This window comes from Bombyx mori, chromosome 8, assembly GCF_030269925.1.
Source record: "Bombyx mori chromosome 8, ASM3026992v2".
In the NCBI taxonomy this organism is placed as follows: Eukaryota; Metazoa; Arthropoda; class Insecta; order Lepidoptera; family Bombycidae; genus Bombyx; species Bombyx mori.
The window spans coordinates 16,181,120-16,198,710 of NC_085114.1; the positions used below are offsets into that span (position 1 = coordinate 16,181,120).

General features: G+C 44.6%; 1 protein-coding gene across 10 annotated transcripts in view; it reads left to right on the forward strand.

Annotated features, from left to right (window-relative positions):
• The window catches only part of NGR-B1 (neuropeptide receptor B1), an 85,799-nt gene that overhangs the window by 33,779 nt on the left and 34,429 nt on the right, over positions 1 to 17,591 (forward strand). For 7 of the 10 annotated variants that reach the window (XM_038012231.2, XM_038012225.2, XM_062669519.1 and 4 more), the window contains 1 exon segment: positions 4,053 to 4,097. The exons of 2 other annotated variants lie outside the window; for them this stretch is intronic. The gene's annotated coding sequence lies outside the window, so the exon portion shown is untranslated. 10 annotated transcript variants of the gene reach the window in all.

Genomic DNA, 17,591 nt, shown 5'->3' on the forward strand with positions numbered 1-17,591 from the left:
CGAAACAAGTTGTAGCGGAGGACTTCCTTCACCGCTTCAAATTGTCCGACGATATTAGGGAACTCCTTAGAGCTAAGAACGCCTCGATACGCGCCTACGACAGGTATCCTACCGCGGAAAATCGTATTCGAATGCGTGCCCTACAACGCGACGTAAAGTCTCGCATCGCCGAAGTCCGAGATGCCAGATGGTCTGATTTCTTAGAAGGACTCGCGCCCTCCCAAAGGTCTTACTACCGCTTAGCTCGTACTCTCAAATCGGATACGGTAGTAACTATGCCCCCCCTCGTAGGCCCCTCAGGCCGACTCGCGGCGTTCGATGATGACGAAAAAGCAGAGCTGCTGGCCGATACATTGCAAACCCAGTGCACGCCCAGCACTCAATCCGTGGACCCTGTTCATGTAGAATTAGTAGACAGTGAGGTAGAACGCAGAGCCTCCTTGCCACCATCGGATGCGTTACCACCCGTCACCCCGATAGAAGTTAAAGACTTGATCAAAGACCTACGTCCTCGCAAGGCTCCCGGTTCCGACTGTATATCTAACCGCGTTATTAAACTTCTATCCGTCCAACTCATCGTGATGTTGGCATCTATTTTCAATGCCGCTATGGCGAACTGTATCTTTCCCGCGGTGTGGAAAGAAGCGGACGTTATCGGCATACATAAACCCGGTAAACCAAAAAATCATCCGACGAGCTACCGCCCGATTAGCCTCCTCATGTCTCTAGGCAAACTGTATGAGCGTCTGCTCTACAAACGCCTCAGAGACTTCGTCTCATCCAAGGGCATTCTTATCGATGAACAATTCGGATTCCGTACAAATCACTCATGCGTTCAACAGGTGCACCGCCTCACGGAGCACATTCTTGTGGGGCTTAATCGACCAAAACCGTTATACACGGGAGCTCTCTTCTTCGACGTCGCAAAAGCGTTCGACAAAGTCTGGCACAATGGTTTGATTTTCAAACTATTCAACATGGGCGTGCCGGATAGTCTCGTGCTCATCATACGGGACTTCTTGTCGAACCGCTCTTTTCGATATCGAGTCGAGGGAACCCGCTCCTCCCCACGACCTCTCACAGCTGGAGTCCCGCAAGGCTCTGTCCTCTCACCCCTCCTATTTAGCTTATTCGTCAACGATATTCCCCGGTCGCCGCCGACCCATTTAGCTTTATTCGCCGACGACACGACTGTTTACTATTCTAGTAGAAATAAGTCCCTAATCGCGAAGAAGCTTCAGAGCGCAGCCCTACCCTAGGACAGTGGTTCCGAAAATGGCGCATAGACATCAACCCAGCGAAAAGTACTGCGGTGCTATTTCAGAGGGGAAGCTCCACACGGATTTCCTCCCGGATTAGGAGGAGGAATCTCACACCCCCGATTACTCTGTTTAGACAACCCATACCCTGGGCCAGGAAGGTCAAGTACCTGGGCGTTACCCTGGATGCATCGATGACATTCCGCCCGCATATAAAATCAGTCCGTGACCGTGCCGCGTTTATTCTCGGTAGACTCTACCCCATGATCTGTAAGCGGAGTAAAATGTCTCTTCGGAACAAGGTGACACTTTACAAAACTTGCATAAGGCCCGTCATGACTTACGCGAGTGTGGTGTTCGCTCACGCGGCCCGCACACACATAGACACCCTCCAATCCCTACAATCCCGCTTTTGCAGGTTAGCTGTCGGGGCTCCGTGGTTCGTGAGGAACGTTGACCTACACGACGACCTGGGCCTCGAATCAATTCGGAAATACATGAAGTCAGCGTCGGAACGATACTTTGATAAGGCTATGCGTCATGATAATCGCCTTATCGTTGCCGCCGCTGACTACTCCCCGAATCCTGATCATGCAGGAGCCAGTCACCGTCGACGCCCTAGACACGTCCTTACGGATCCATCAGATCCAATAACCTTTGCATTAGATGCCTTCAGCTCTAATACTAGGGGCAGGCTTAGGGACCCCGGTAACCGTACTCGTCGAACTCGACAAAGAGGTCGACGTGCAACCTAACCCATGCATCAGCCCGCTGAGTTTCTCGCCGGATCTTCTCAGCGGGTCGCGATTCCGATCCGGTAGTAGATTCATTCGCGAAACAATTGCTCTTGAGTTGTTAGGTCTCCTTCGGAGGCGCTCGGGCAGTTGTTAGCAAATCCCACCCCTCTTGGCTGAGCCTTTGCTCGCCCACCTGTCCTGGTGAAACTGGAAAGGCCTTCGGGCCACCAGTAAACTTTCAATCATAAAAAAAAAAAAAAAAAACATAGATGTAGTATCGGAAACGTCACTAATCGCGAGCACACGTCACACTTAGTACATACAACTTTAAGATTGTTTGTCACAACGGTGTCACATTGCCATAGCATCGACATACAGAGTCGTGTAGAACTAATCAATAGATACAATATATGAGAACTGTGACGTCACCAGTGCCGTTACGAGTAAACTTTTATTTTCGTCTCAGCATCTCATAGACAGACTACTGTGGGAAAACAGATTCAGTAGTTTCCAAGAGCCTGATTAGTTACGTAAGGGCCCGGAACGAGGTGTAGATGCGCGCAACCATCGCGGGATCTAGTTGAAAGTGTGCTGCGTGGATGTAGGAGCGACGCAATACATATCGCATTCATTGTGGTCACTGATTGAGCAGACGCGGCGGGGTGCCGGCTACCGGTCGACATGACACTTCTGTTTACGTTGTCATTGTTTCAAACTATCGTAGTTGTGTACACACACGCACGCACACACACACACACACACACACACACACACACACACACACAAACCCGCCCCTCCCTTGCACGGCCCTTACAAACATTGGGGACTCATTAAATACGAACATCTCGGTAGTGTGTGTTTCGTTCTCATGCCCCAAGGTCTTCCGGTATTCACCCAGCGACACGTGAGCCATGAGCCGCCTGCCCGTCTCCGTCGATAACAATGCTCTCCTGGTGATTTGACAACAAACATAGCCACTTATCTCACAACTACCGCCGACAAACACAACGAGCACGCAACAATAACAATGTGTCGAGGGAAACGGACAACGCACTCTATTATTGTTATTATAAGAGTAGGGAGTGGGTGGAGTCCTGAGGGGAGAATAAGCTACGTTTCAGTTCGGTTGCGGTCCGTGGGCGAACCAAGATATTTTAAGCATTGGGCTCCGTTGGTGACTTCAACAGCTCATTGTATCGGTCATCGCTGGGCCCCGCCAGTTTATCCAGGAGGTCGCGTGGGGCGTCACGGTGGGGTCGATGTGGTGGACCGCTGGCACCGTAAGTCTTTGGGGTTGTAAAGCTTTTGAATTTCCTCATATATAAAATTGGCTTCATAGTTTCAGTTTAAAGGCGGCAGCTCTTATACGGTCAGATTGAGAGGTCGATCTCACGTCTCAAGACGGCTCTGGCCACCGCCGAAGACCATGTCGATAATGTGTTGACTCACTCGTTTGTTCCAATTAGCTCGAGCTCGAGGATAAGTTAGATATATTTTCTGAATAACACAAACTCCCTAATGATACCGGTCTTGTTATATGTAATTCTTTTTGAATATCTCTGAATACAATAGCGACACAACAGCCGCGCGACACAATAGCGGCCCGCTGCTGCCCACCGCGTCGCGTCGGGTCGCGGGAATACGCACGACGTCTCGTATTGGCTGCTGCTCTTTAAGGGGAACAGCCGATTTCTTCGCGGTAATGACTTCTGCAGAGTTCGCGTCGCAGACTAATAAAACTAGTTGAACGGTTCAATCTCGCGAGATCATTGGTTAAGTTAAGTCAAGTAGACGGCGGACAGCACAGCATACAGACGTGAACGAGGAGCACGTGAGGCACGCGCGGCCGCCGACACCGTGCACTGTTACAAACCTAAACGTAACGTAAACAATACAATGACGAAAAAGGCGCCCCAGATTAAACAGTAAATGTAGCTTTAATGATTACTTCTAGAACTGTGAACGAGCCCTACCCCCGTGGCGGCGTTGGGTCGTCCTAAGCTATTTCGTAAGGTTTTTCCGACCTTAATAACGCAGTTCTGATACATTGTTTCAGGTATAAGTCATCGCTGAGAATCAGAAGAAGTCTCAAGATAAATCGGTAAGTCTACTAGATAAAATCGACCATTTACGAATGTGTGTGTTTTGAATGTGTTCTAGCATATTGCTCTTATTCAAACCAAAAATAATTTACATTTTATTAAAGTAAGGACATAAATGAGCGAGTCCTTTTGTCAAGCTCAAAACACAAACATTGTTAATCAATTCATTTATTAAAATTATAAATCCAGTGCAAATGTGGGTGGATTGTCTTTTAAGAAAAATGTTTGGGTCATGAATTATCACGTCTTTCGCGTGAAAAGTGGCCTACATTTCTGTGAAAGCCAAGAGTCACACAATGCTTCTTATAACACTGGATGGCAATCAAGAACAGAGTCCATTAGCATCACAGAGCTGATTTTTTTACGTTTTATTTTGGCGAGAGAACCTCATTAAGAAATGTCGACCGCAACACACAACACAGAGACACAGACACACCTTTTTAAATAGAAATAAGTGAAGCAGGGGTCGCGTTGTCACCGAGTTGTTTGTGTGAATATTCGTGCCCCCCCCCTTCCCCCGCCCCGCGTCCTGCAGCAGACCAGCGCCGAGCTGCTGTTTAATTATTCGCGCGGTCTCTCAGTCCCTGGACGAGCCACGAGCTCTTGCAAAAACGATCAAACTCTCGTCCAAAAGTTAAAGCCATAAATGTTTATCATTGGTTTTTGTCTCATCGAGGATATTGTTAACTGTTTAATACGAGTACAGCGAGCTACAACGAAGCCTCTCCTAACGAATTCAATTAAATAAAGAACCCCTTCGTTCATAGTTACTTTGAGTCTATAGCCGGAAGTGAACGAGCGAGCTGACGATATATCCGGCGCCGAGCGTGTGTCGGGACCGACACCGACGCACGTCTCAACCCCGCCCGTTAACCCGGAGGCTAGCGGTAGGCAGCAGGCTGACTGCCCCTGGCATTGCTGACGTCCATAGGCGACGGTAACCACTCACCATCAGGTGAGCCATATGCTCGTCTGCCTACAAGGGCAATAAAAAAACGCTCCCGTGTAGACTCCCCGAGATAATACTAAAACAGGAATTTAGTATTAACTGATATCTTTACCTTTTGATTGCACGCACGGTGATCTCACAACAAGCTATTTTTTATTTTGCGATTGCGATGTTTATTTCCAGTTGAGTTCGAAAAATTCACGGGAAGTTATATAAATAACTAGCTTTTGCCCGCGACTTCGTCCGCGTGGAATAGTTACTTTGGCATAACGCTAACTTTTACCCGCCCCTTCATTTACGTAGAAAGTGAAAATATTTTTGAATAATAGACAATGTTAAGGAGCTATTTAAGGTACCAAAATCTTTATTATATTATATTTATTTATATTTAGCTTTATTTTAGTACAAATTTGGTTAGCATAAAAAACGTTATAGTGAGCCAACCTTTAAATATAGACATATGCTGTCGCGGACTTTTTTTTGAGAACTTTTAAAGGGGAACAATTTTGTCATACATTATTTTAGCGTAACTTTAACCGTTTTCGCAGCGCACGCAGCGGAACCTCTCAAAAGGTAAATATACCCCAATTTTGAAACATTCTTTATTGGTGCTCTGTTTGCATTGGTCGTACCGTGATGTTATATAGCCTTCCTCAATAAATGGGCTGAAAGAATTTCTCAAATCGGACCAGTAGCGCCTGAGATTAACGCGTTCAAACTCTTCAGCTTTATAATATTAGTATAGATATAGATTCACATTGAACACAAAGAGTTGTCTGTCCTCGTGTAGCAATCTCTCCGCAGACACTTCCCAGACACTCCGTAGACACTCCGCAAACACTCCTTGTGACTACCCTCTATTTACATATTTGTTCTAAAAATTATAATCTACTAGAAACATCTAATTATTATATATTCTAACAGTACTCGTAAGATATGAGAAAACTTATAAAGAGAAAAAAGGGAAACGATCAAGTATCAGTGTGTACTGAGAACTTTTTTGTGGTGAATTGCACGCGTTTCAATCTGGTTGTGACGCGGTGTGGCGCACACCAGCTGCTCGGCACCGCGGCCTCTCCTCGCGATACTACGTCCATCGATCGATCGTTGCCAAGTGTAAGATACTTCATACACAACTAGGAGCTCTCACGGCTAAATTTTCCTCTTGCGGTCAACAAACTGTCGAAATAAGTTCTGCTCAGAGAGAGGCTGTTTGACCCAAGCTTTGTGTTGTGGTCGCGTGACTCTGATCCAAATTCTGGAGCTTTTTAATGCGCTTTTCCACCTACGCACGGCCGGGTCCGTGAGCTCAATCTGGGAGGAGTTACTAGCACTGGCCTCAGCAACTAGTGCTTCGCTAATTCTACCACCGGATTGAAATCGCGATCCGCTGAGAAGATCTAACGAGAAACTCAGTGGGCTATGCCTATGGGTTAGTTCGCTCGATTATTATGTATAACCCATCATGAAAACGACTAATTAACAGACGCGGCTTCTTGATAGTTTAATTATATGTGCAGACTAGATATTCGTAGATATCCTCGCTGCTTCCGGTGGACGAAGACTCATGCTCGGCGGTACAATGAAAGGTAGACATTCATTCTCAGGACTCAAACTAATCCCATACCGTTGGTTTAGACGTGACAACTTAACCTATGAACAGAACTATTTTCGTAATAACAATATTATCAATTGACAAGTAACTTCATAATAATTTCTATTGAATTTCTTGAAGTTTTATCTAACATTATACAAATAAACTGCAAAAATCTGTAGCATAATTGTTTTTGGAAGCATTAGATCTTAATGTAATAAAATCTACACTAGGCTACTCTACTTGTGAAAACCAATCAAATGAGTCAATAACACTGTTGCTATACAGACAGACAGGTACTTAATGTTTTGACTAAAGGTCGCGGTCACCAGCGTTTTTAGCTCTGGCAAATTATCAGTCAGACATTTATGGAATTGAAAACTTATCGCGTTCATTAATCCAAGCTACCCAAGGTACGGTACGCGACGAGGGCTAACAGTCAAACGCGCTCCCTCCACCCGCCCGACCCGCCTCACCCCCTCGGCGACCTTGTTTACAGTGTAACGTAAATATTGTTCAGTAAACATTCATTAATATAATCACACTTTGAAATTAAACCGCTCTTTGGACACCAACATTACATTTGTTCGTATTCAATCGGAAGTACGTAGGGGAACATCGGACAAATATCAAGGGACGCTCTTTTGAACGCAACGACTTTATTAAATTAAAAATGGGCAATTATGTGTCGAGCTACGTGCAGTGGACGGTTCAGAGTTCCGTAGTTGAAATAAACATTATCACAATTAAAATGTGAACTGTAAATAATTTCACTTAATCCAATTCTTATTAAAAAAAGATGACGAAGGAGTCAAGAAGCCGCGCCGACAACTGTTACACTTGGCATTCAGATGTCAGGGGGCAGGCTGCAGACATGATTATTTGCTGTTCAGGTAGACGGTGCCACAAACAGCGGCCGGATGAGCCTGCGCGGCTCCGTTCTAAAGTGTAACGACGAGGCTGCGCGGAGAGACACAGCATATATTCATAATTAAAACCTCGTTTTGTAGTTAACTCAACATCACAAGCAATATAAATTAAATAGGGTTCGTTAAGCATTACGTGCATTCCATTCGTCGCACTACAGTGGCTCACCCAGAAGACTTAACTGTATGTAGTGAAATATTAATATGAACTTAGTCAAACGAAGATGTTGATGTGAAGAGCGCCGGCTGGGGCGCACATTGTCGTCTGTAATTAAAGAGCCGAGGCACCCGTCCGCGTCATGTACAAGTTTAGTTAAGTCTTAGAATAACATTTCAGAAGCACTTTCTGCTACCGGACTCGGTCATTGTTAAAGTTAACCTGGTGAAGTAACGAGACTCCCCGGAACGCACCCTGGAACACCTAATTGCTTAATGAGTCTATTTAATAATTTTAAGAGACGCGCAGTCCTCTGTAAGTATTGCGTGAATTTTCCCGTCGATACCAAGTGGCTGGTGGACGATGGTCGATAATGTTATATCCTCCACGTGACCAGTCGACAGCCCTTCTATATATTCAGTGTATATGTATATATGTACATTAGAATTTTTTTCTGTAATGACACACGCGAGGATCGGTACAGCTAACGCGTTCTATCGAATAGTAAGTATTTCTGATTTAGACATGTTCAATTACAAGTACATTACAATTACTTAACAATAAATCAACAAACAAAATTTATTTCCTCATAGCGGTTTTGTTTTCCACTATATTCCATATTCCCGTGATGACCATAAATCAAGACGACTGTGTGGCCGGACTCCGCCTCTCACGCCGCGGCGCCGTCACCCTGACACTATCTGACAAGGTGCAAGTAAACAAATTTTGTTTTGGGCATACAGATTAGACGCTCTGTACAAACCGGCATTGTTATTGTCTGCTGGCCGCCAGTAGATGCTTCCATATTTAATTCACTTCAATGCCTGTATGCGTTACAATAATGGAATGGATGTCATTAGCCGGAGTGTAAGTAGTCTCAGTGACGTTGCAGAGTATAGCGATATATCGCGGCATCGGTGTGATAGTGAATCAACTCTCGAGCACGATGTATATTTGTGAATGATAATTTAAAAGGTGCCCCAGTGCAAGTGCAGTGCGGGCACTTCTTGATGACATCGACTCACGATATTGCGAATACGTTGAAAGCTCTGCCCTCCTCCGAGACAGAAGGGCGGCTGGAAAGAAGTTACGTTGAAAAGCGTTCAGAGTTGTCGCGGACGGTTCGTTTCAAATGTATGTAATTTTGCGGACTTTATTGCAGACTCATAGAGACCACCGGACTCTAACGAACGTTACGCGCTGCAGGTTCTCTTGACAAGCTTTCTAATTGGGACTTAAAAAAACATCTACTGAATGTTTCCGAGCCGACACAAAATCGGTAGCACTATCCAAAATAGCCGCGTGACATAGACCTCTTCTTGCTGTAAATTCTGCGTCGCGCTAAACTCAGCCGCCATCTTCGATCAATATACTATTATTGATCGAAGGCCGCCATCCTCCAAATGGGTTCGGATTTTACCCTTAATTTGTGTAATAAAGTCTCAAATGACCTCACTAACTGAGACCTATTTCCGAACCGGTGATTGAGGTCGTATCTAAACAAATAAAGTTTTATAACCTTAGGACTCTGTTCACAGCGCTCCGACGCAGGACACAACTATATCCTTAAATTATTTTACGCATCTTATGTCTGTGTGATATCGTCTCTCTGAAAACATTGGAACCGACCGAATAGGCAACGATAGGTCTTTGGGCCACAAAACTGGCACACACAAATAACGTTTTTTTAATTACTGCTAGATACTCTGCTAGTAATTACATGTCAGTACATACCGCATATGCCGGCAATTGCTTTTTTTATTTATTATTATTATTATAGGATAGGAGCCGAATTTATGACGAAATCCCCGCGCTGTGGGCTGGACTCTCTTAGGACAGAACCAGGGAGACGTAAGAAAACTGATTAATTCCAAAAGCCACCTTAAATACGCCCCACTGACAGAGTCGTCCATGGAAATGGTTCTGAATCCACCCCAGAGTCCGTATAGGCAATGCCGCGTGTGTACTTGGATACCCCCCCAAAATCAGCCTGCCGAAGATCGAAACACCTTAAAAATCTTGGAGCTTGGATACTTGGAAGTATGCATCTAATGTGTTGATACATAATGCATACATATGTATTTATATCGTTTTCATACGAGTCGTTGAGTGATCAGGGACTTGGTCGCGTCTATATATAATATCATATAGATCTATCTATTCAATGAACGGCATTTTAACTGGTCAGACCACAGAGAACTAATCACTAAAAAAGACAACAAAAAATGACAAAAGATATAAAAAATCATGTTAAACGAAGGGTAAATCATTTTGATCATCATCCGTAGCGGGGTGACTTCCAAACAGCACTCGGCACCATCTGGTCCGGTACCCTTGCTTAGTTGACGGCAGACCTAACCCAAAGTCACCCTCAAACTCCGAAGATATTACTGGTGTTCAAAGCTAGGCGGATTAAGAGTTCGCCGGGCTTGGAACGGCTCCTGGGCCGATCGACAATTATCCCCGTAGAGGAGGTCCCGTAGATTTGAATAAGCTGTCTAGTGTCACGTATCGACCGGCGGAGCTTAACTGCCTCATAAACATTTGTCATAAAATGAACTTTCAACTTTAATAGCGGCTTAAAGTGCGATGAAACGTGACATAAAAAAAACGTCGTTTATTTTTAATATTCCGAAAAAGCTCAGCGATGAACTTTTACGAAAACTTTTAGTTAGTAGAAGTTAGTATTCTACGGTAGGAAGCTCGTACGGGTTGGGTAGGTAGAGTAGGTATTTGTACAGCGATGCACTCATGAGTTCAGGTTTTGAGGCTGACGCGCCTGTTGCCGTTACCCGCGACAATATCACCGAGACTTCGAAGTCAAGTCTCATCATCATCAGACAGCATCCACAGGCCAAGAACTGAATGTTGTAATTTACAGTGACATTATGAACCTCAAGATGATACCGTGAGTAATATCGAGGATCTCTTAAGGAACAGATGAGCAGGGTTCATGGCCTGATGTGTAAGGCGTCCAATGTATTCGACTCGACTCAAGACTCGACTTGTTTGTATTGTTTTCATGAACAGCTTCATATGATGAATATTGATAGTTCCTTAAAGCCGCTTGTCTTAGCAGAACATCGACCAGCCGCCGGCTCCAGCCCGCGCCGCCTCGTGACCCGGACACTCCGTTTGACATGTTGTACTTCTACGAGCTATCAACAGTGAGACATTTAGGGAATCAAGAAATGCAACCAGAATTTCAATAGTTTCTAAGGATTACAATTTTATTAACTTTTATAATTCTCACTATACAGTGTAGCTCAGGGCTCGGTGTCAAGTGTCCACCGCCGCCCGCAGCCGCCCGCAGCCGCCCACCGCCGGCGCGGCGTGGGAACGGCGTTTGGCGTCTGAATGCCGCCACCCGTCTGTAACATGAGATAGAGTCTCAACTGTACCGCAGTTATCGGCTGCCGATCACTTCTAACAAATCACGAGATGAGCTCAGGACGTCGGAACTGTCCTCATGTAGGACGGAATATAGCTCTTTGTTTTGTTTTGTAAATACGGGTCACTAGCCCCGTAGCTAGCGGAGCGAGCGCCGTATTTCTTTGTAAGTCGTTCTGTGTATCAACAGCGACGGCCGCTCGAACTTGCAAAGAGAATTGTAATTTGTGCGCTTTAATCAGGCATCAATATCGGACAAGGGGATGGAGGGATGGGGCAAGGGGTAGGGGGGGGGGGGCGTTAGTCACGAACTAATTGCGGTTTCGTCGTATATTGAACGTTTGTTTACATCAACATTTACCACTACCCCCGTAGGAGGCCCCGTGTGTATGGACCTGGTGATGGTGGTCGCTTGAGGTCAGGCCTGACCATCTGTTTACAAATTTAGTAAAAGACCACAAATTATTTAACTATATCAAGAAAAAAAAAAATTGTTGTTCTAAATAAATATTGATCCGCAATTAACGTTCACGATCACACACAGGATGATCTGGTCTCAAGCTAGGCAATAGATATTAAACACCCTATCAAATAGTAAACAAACTTCACACGTGAATGTTTGTCCGATGTAGGAGCCTGTGGGTACTTCAGCCCAGTAGCCAGGAGCGATAACGCTTCCGTCTCCAGTTCACGAGCGGGTCCCATAATGACTGCTACTTGGAAGAAGCTGTGTCAAAACTTCAGTGGCCGAGCCCCAAGTACGCGTGTCGCTTTTAAAACATCTCTTCATTATTCAATTGATATGATGGAGGCCAAACAAGCTCCCTCGTCATATTAAGTTGAGCTTCCGATGTCGCTGTGACCAGGCTTCAGCTCCGTTTGTCTATCAGCGGCTTCGGATTTCATTGTTCAAAGCCCTGCATAGTTTTGAGGATATAACATATTCTTTACGAGAGTGACAACCAAACTATTAATTAATTAATTAATTTAACGTTCTTTTGAAGCGAAAGCTGTTTCCACAAATGTTGGAAGTTGTACCATCACACCAGAAATTATTGATATTAACTGAAAACTTAGAGTGCGTTTTGCACGCGAGCTTATAATAATATTAGCTATTGTTTCCTTACAGCTTGTGTATAAGCTGCTCATATTGGCTCAAATGCACTTTTGTCATACTTTCAAGATCAAGTCACACAAGTCTATTCTTAGAGTCCACACGCAAATTATAATTTTGCGGGTTTCATTTTTATTACACGATGTTATTCGTTCACCGTGGAAATCAATCGTGAACACTTGTTGACTACGTATTTCATTAGATAAATTGGTACCCGCCTGCGGGATTCGAACACCGGTGCATCGCTTCAACACGAATGCACTGAACGTCTTATCCTTTAGGCCACGACGACTTCATACAACATCATACATTGAACATGCGCCCACAGAGCTAACGAGCCTGTTCATCACACCAATGATTAACTGAAGAAACAATAGCCGGAGGTTGCCATAGACAGGATCGGGGACACTCACAATACTTTACACAAATATCGTATTGCAGTAAACGTTTGAAGCCGCAGCTGTCGTTTACAAGTGTCTATATAAATTAACAAGAAAATGTGATTCAAAAACAGTAATTACGATGAATCTAAAAACATCCGTTCCCAATATGTTTATGTTTCTTTATCCTCGACTTGCAAAACGAGATGGAAACAAATACGTTGTTGTCCAGACGGCTCAAATGAGCATTAAGGTATTTGTAAGAGGCTCGGAGCAAGAAGTCCCATGAGCCGCGACCGACCTCGATCCCTTGAATATGTAAATCTAAACGAAATCTTGCGAACCTGAGTATTTGGAAGAACAGCAGCGAATATAAGTGTCCGGCCGCGGCGCCGAGCCCGCCTCGAGGGAGCCAGGACGAGCCAGGACGAGCCAGGACGAGCCAGGCCGAACTGTGAGCGACTAACTACCTCATGTAACGATCTGACTCTTGCTGACACTACCCGCAGCTAACACTCTCTCGAGCGATGTTTGACCTAGCCATTGTTGAAACGAGATGCAGAAGCAAAGACACACCTATCATCCAAGCATACTATAACAATGTGAGGTCCTCAGTGTGAGGCTAGGGAGCTCACTGGTCGGGGGGTGGTCGTGTTCACATAGGAGGCGCTACTCGGCGAGTACATCGGTGGAACTTCCCGTCCGCGTAGATTTTTTCTTGTAATTTAATTTAATTTTCTGAAGCCTTTGAACTTTTCGTCTTTCAGATTTTCTTTTCAAAGTTAAATCACGTATTTATTTAAATTTATTTATTAATGAGCTCTCTTTAGATGTGAGTAAAGAGAAAAATGAATAAATCAAAAAGAAACAAACTGTGAAAGAGCATATTTATTTTAATTGTTGTAGTTGTGGTTCTGTGTAGTAGTGTGGACCCCGGGCCCCGGCCGCAGGACGCACAGGACCGCTCCGCAAGTCCGGACGCTTCAACTGCTACTACTTTCGAATCCATACAGATGCATACGACAAATGATGACCGAGGACAACACTCCGTGACCGAGGATGTACTAGTTCATTGTTCTGTTAACATCAACGTAGCGCCAAGTCGCTTGTACACGTCCTGTTGTCAGGCGATCATCTACTCTATCACAAAGCGATAGAACCGAGATTAGCGGAATTCACTGCACGTCTTTCGACAATCATTTTACAATATGTCGTATTATTGTGTTCACGATTCTCTTCAGCTGACATTACTGTACTGTACTGTACCCTACACACAGGAGGACGGACCGTTGATGACGTCACGTTCCTTACGAAACATGTGATCAAACTAATCACGCCTACCGCGTTATGTATAATAATAGTATTGTGATACATAATAATAGCTAAAGTGTCGCCTGACATTGCTGTGTTGCGAGATTGTAAATACTCGTACATAATATTAATATATTACATATTATTATATACTTATATATGGTCACCACGATACGACGTACCACAAGTATGACCACCACCACGTGACATGAGGTTGAGCTCTGTATCCTACTGAAATAACTGTTCTACCCAAATGTTAGAGAACTTTGTTTCTTGGAATATTTATAAAATTAAATGAGGAGCGCACAGAGTGTCACCTCGGAATGCAATTGTAGCTCCGAGGACCGCGCCCTGCCACCTCCACCTCCAGCTCCACCTCCACTTCCACGTCAACATTCCGCGAGGAGCTCTACAGACATTGCGATAGAAACAGTCTTCGAAATAAGCACTGGATTTATTCAAAAATATATATATCTCTCTAACAATAGCTTTTATTGAACAAAAGTATTGAGTAAAAGTATTTATTACTGGTGGTAGGACCTCTTGTGAGTTCGCGCCTATTTTTATTATATTATATATTATTTCGGTACCACCACCCTGCCTATTTCTGCCGTGAAGCAGTATGCGTTTCGGTTTGAAGGGTGAGGCAGCCGTTGTAACTATACTTGAGACCTTAGAACTTATATCTCAAGGCGGGTGGCGCATTTACGTTGTGGATGTCTATGGGCTCCAGCGACCACTTAACACCAGGTGGGCTGTGAGCTCGTCCACCCATCTAAGAAAAAAAAAAGACGGAATGAAAGCTTTTCCGTTCTAAAAGCTACTACTATACCATATTCTAATAGTTTTAAAAGCAGGCGAATCCAAGTCCTCCTCTATCTGTCTCTCTCACTCCTAAATGACAGCACACATGCACTACAGGACGGGTTGTGCGTGTTTCTAAGTCTGAAGGCAGAATCCGGACGCTGGACGGGACCCGGGCTCATCTCGCGCTGGTAGATGAGGCGGTTATACTCGTAGTATAGAATTGTCGGTGTCACGAGGCCGCGAACTGTCCCTCCCACTTTCTCTTACTTTACAAAAGCTCAGCTTTTTGTTCGTAGTCGTCGACTGTCTGTGCTCCCTCGGTCGGCGGGCTCGACGGGCTCGGCGGGCGCTGTCAGCCCCGCTGTATGGCGGCTTGTACGTACTATCCAGAAACACTTCCCGCACTATCTTAACGAACTGGGAATGTTTACCCAGCATCCTTCGCGTCAATATTATTACACGATTACGTTTGCGTCACACATTATTCTACGTCACGTTTATACCCTGGTGCTCCTTCAGTTGGAGCCTCATTGTATTGAAGTGAGCTCCAATATTTAGCTTCGACCTTTCATAATCATTATTCCAGTAAAATAAATAAATTATGGTCCTTATAATACAGCTAGTACATTTTAAAATTTGTAAAGTTCGACATTTTTTGTCCCTTTATCTCTTATAGTGGTGTGATAATTTATATTATCCGTTGCTCTTGTATTCTAAATTTATCGATGACTAGAATCATAGATATCTGTGTGCCTACAAAATAAAATTTGTAAAACTGTTCTAATATAATACATTATGATATTTTAGAATAGTTCGAAGCAAAGAGAACGTCCGCGCTCAAATCTTTTTCAATAGACTCGAGCAGAATGCACCCGTGTCGGGCTGCGGGTGATAGCAGCGTCCTTCCCCGCAGAGTCGGTCGCGGACGGACTCTCCCTTGGCTGGGCCCCCACTGCACGGTCCTGCGGAACGAGCGTTGTGACGGAGCCACGGTCACCGGGCGCGCGGACTAAACAAAAAAAATACATTATCCGTGCAAGACTCTCTGACTTAACATATACATACACATGTATTTATATTGCATCAATTATGCAGAGAAGCTTTAAGCTTTGTCCATCAGATTCAAGTTTCCACAAGTAAATGCCAGTGCTCATCTATTAAACATTACCCTGCTTTAAATAAATGTTCTCACGAAAGAATTACTCGCTCCGGAACTCTCAGCCTGAACACGCAACCGTTCCAGAGCTGTTTGCACTTTGACTCCCCGAGAATTATCTCTATTAAATTATGTTCACCGTGTCTGACCTACTCTACTCTACTCTCCAACTGTGTTCTTTCAATAAAGTGTTTTCTTGACAAGTCCCACGGCTTTACATTGTTATTTTATAATTGCATGAAGTTTAGTTTGTAGAGCTGCTCGCTACGCGTGAGGGCCTGCTCTTCGGACGTTCTAAAGTTCAGGTCAGGACGTGAGCGAAATAATAGCCGAATTTATTGAAATCTCAAGCCTTATCTCGAGAAAATGCTACCGATATTGTTGGTAGTTAGCAAATTCGTACAAGTGGATACCAGTGTCCTGCCATTTCCTGACACAAATCAACTCAACGTAGACGGTGGTGCTGTGCGGGTGAGCTCGGCGGTGGCGTCCTTGTGATATGTAAGAGTTCCTGTATCCGCTTGAGTTGAATGCATTAATTGGACCACGAGCTCGTCTGTGTCAGCTAGCACTTAGGTAGTTTTTTTTCTGAAAGTACGGCTAATGGACACATTTTTATTCGGACAAACCTCTTCAAAGTTATATTGGAGGAAACCTAATGCTTAAACATAAGATATTAGTAATTTTATTGTTTGGTAATATTTCAGGGTGCACTTACAGCGCACACAAAATACCTACATCTAATGACTCGTATGGGTATACGTAGGTACATACACTTTCAAAATACATTTCTATACCATTGTGTACGTCTAACGGTCAACCACAAGATATGGCAAAGTTAATTGTACAATTTGAAATAAAACAAGCTAATATAATGTCGTAACGAAGCCGTCGCACGCACGAGTGTACCGCCGCCGCGCCGCGCCGCGCCGCCGCACCGCGCCGCCGCACCGCGCCGCCGCACTCCGCGGGAGAGTAGCGACTCGTTAGCGTCGTCGCGAGATGGTTTATTGTTTGTTTTCCGCACACGCACTGCTGTGAAGCTTATGATAAGGCGTCTTAGACTAATGTACAACTTTGACTTGTAAATGTTGTATTTAATTAGCATAGATAACACACGAGCTGCGTGACATTTCAATAATATCGTATTGTCGAACACCCCGGAGCCACACGCGCCGCCGCCTCGTCAGGTACCAGACCAGCGCACTCAGATCGCTTCAAATTGTTAACATATTAGTATAGATGAAGATGTCATCTCGTACCTATGTACCTACCGACGATCTAGAACTAGAAGTACAACATATAAAACTTACTCTATCTACATACATATACGTATTGAGGGGTACCACCGAACAATAATATAATAATTACTTTTTTAAAACAACGAAAACCGCTCATGTTGTACTCCTTAAGCCGAAGAGGAGATGTGGTAGCGGTAGAGCGAGCAAGCGATAGTTGTGACGTCGAAGATGGCCGCCGCAGACGAGACTTCAGCATTGATGCGGTCGTGATTAACCGGCCCCGCTGTGATACCACTATGGAACTAGCCCAGGTCCGTCGGACGACGGCGAAGCAGCTCGGATGCGCGCGCGGCTCTTTGAGCTCCTAATGTTTGTTTATCATTCACAATAACATTTAATGTTGTTGTTCTGAGCTGCTCGTATTAAATAAAGTATCCTTGTTGCTGTCCAGTCGCTCTCGACGTTCCT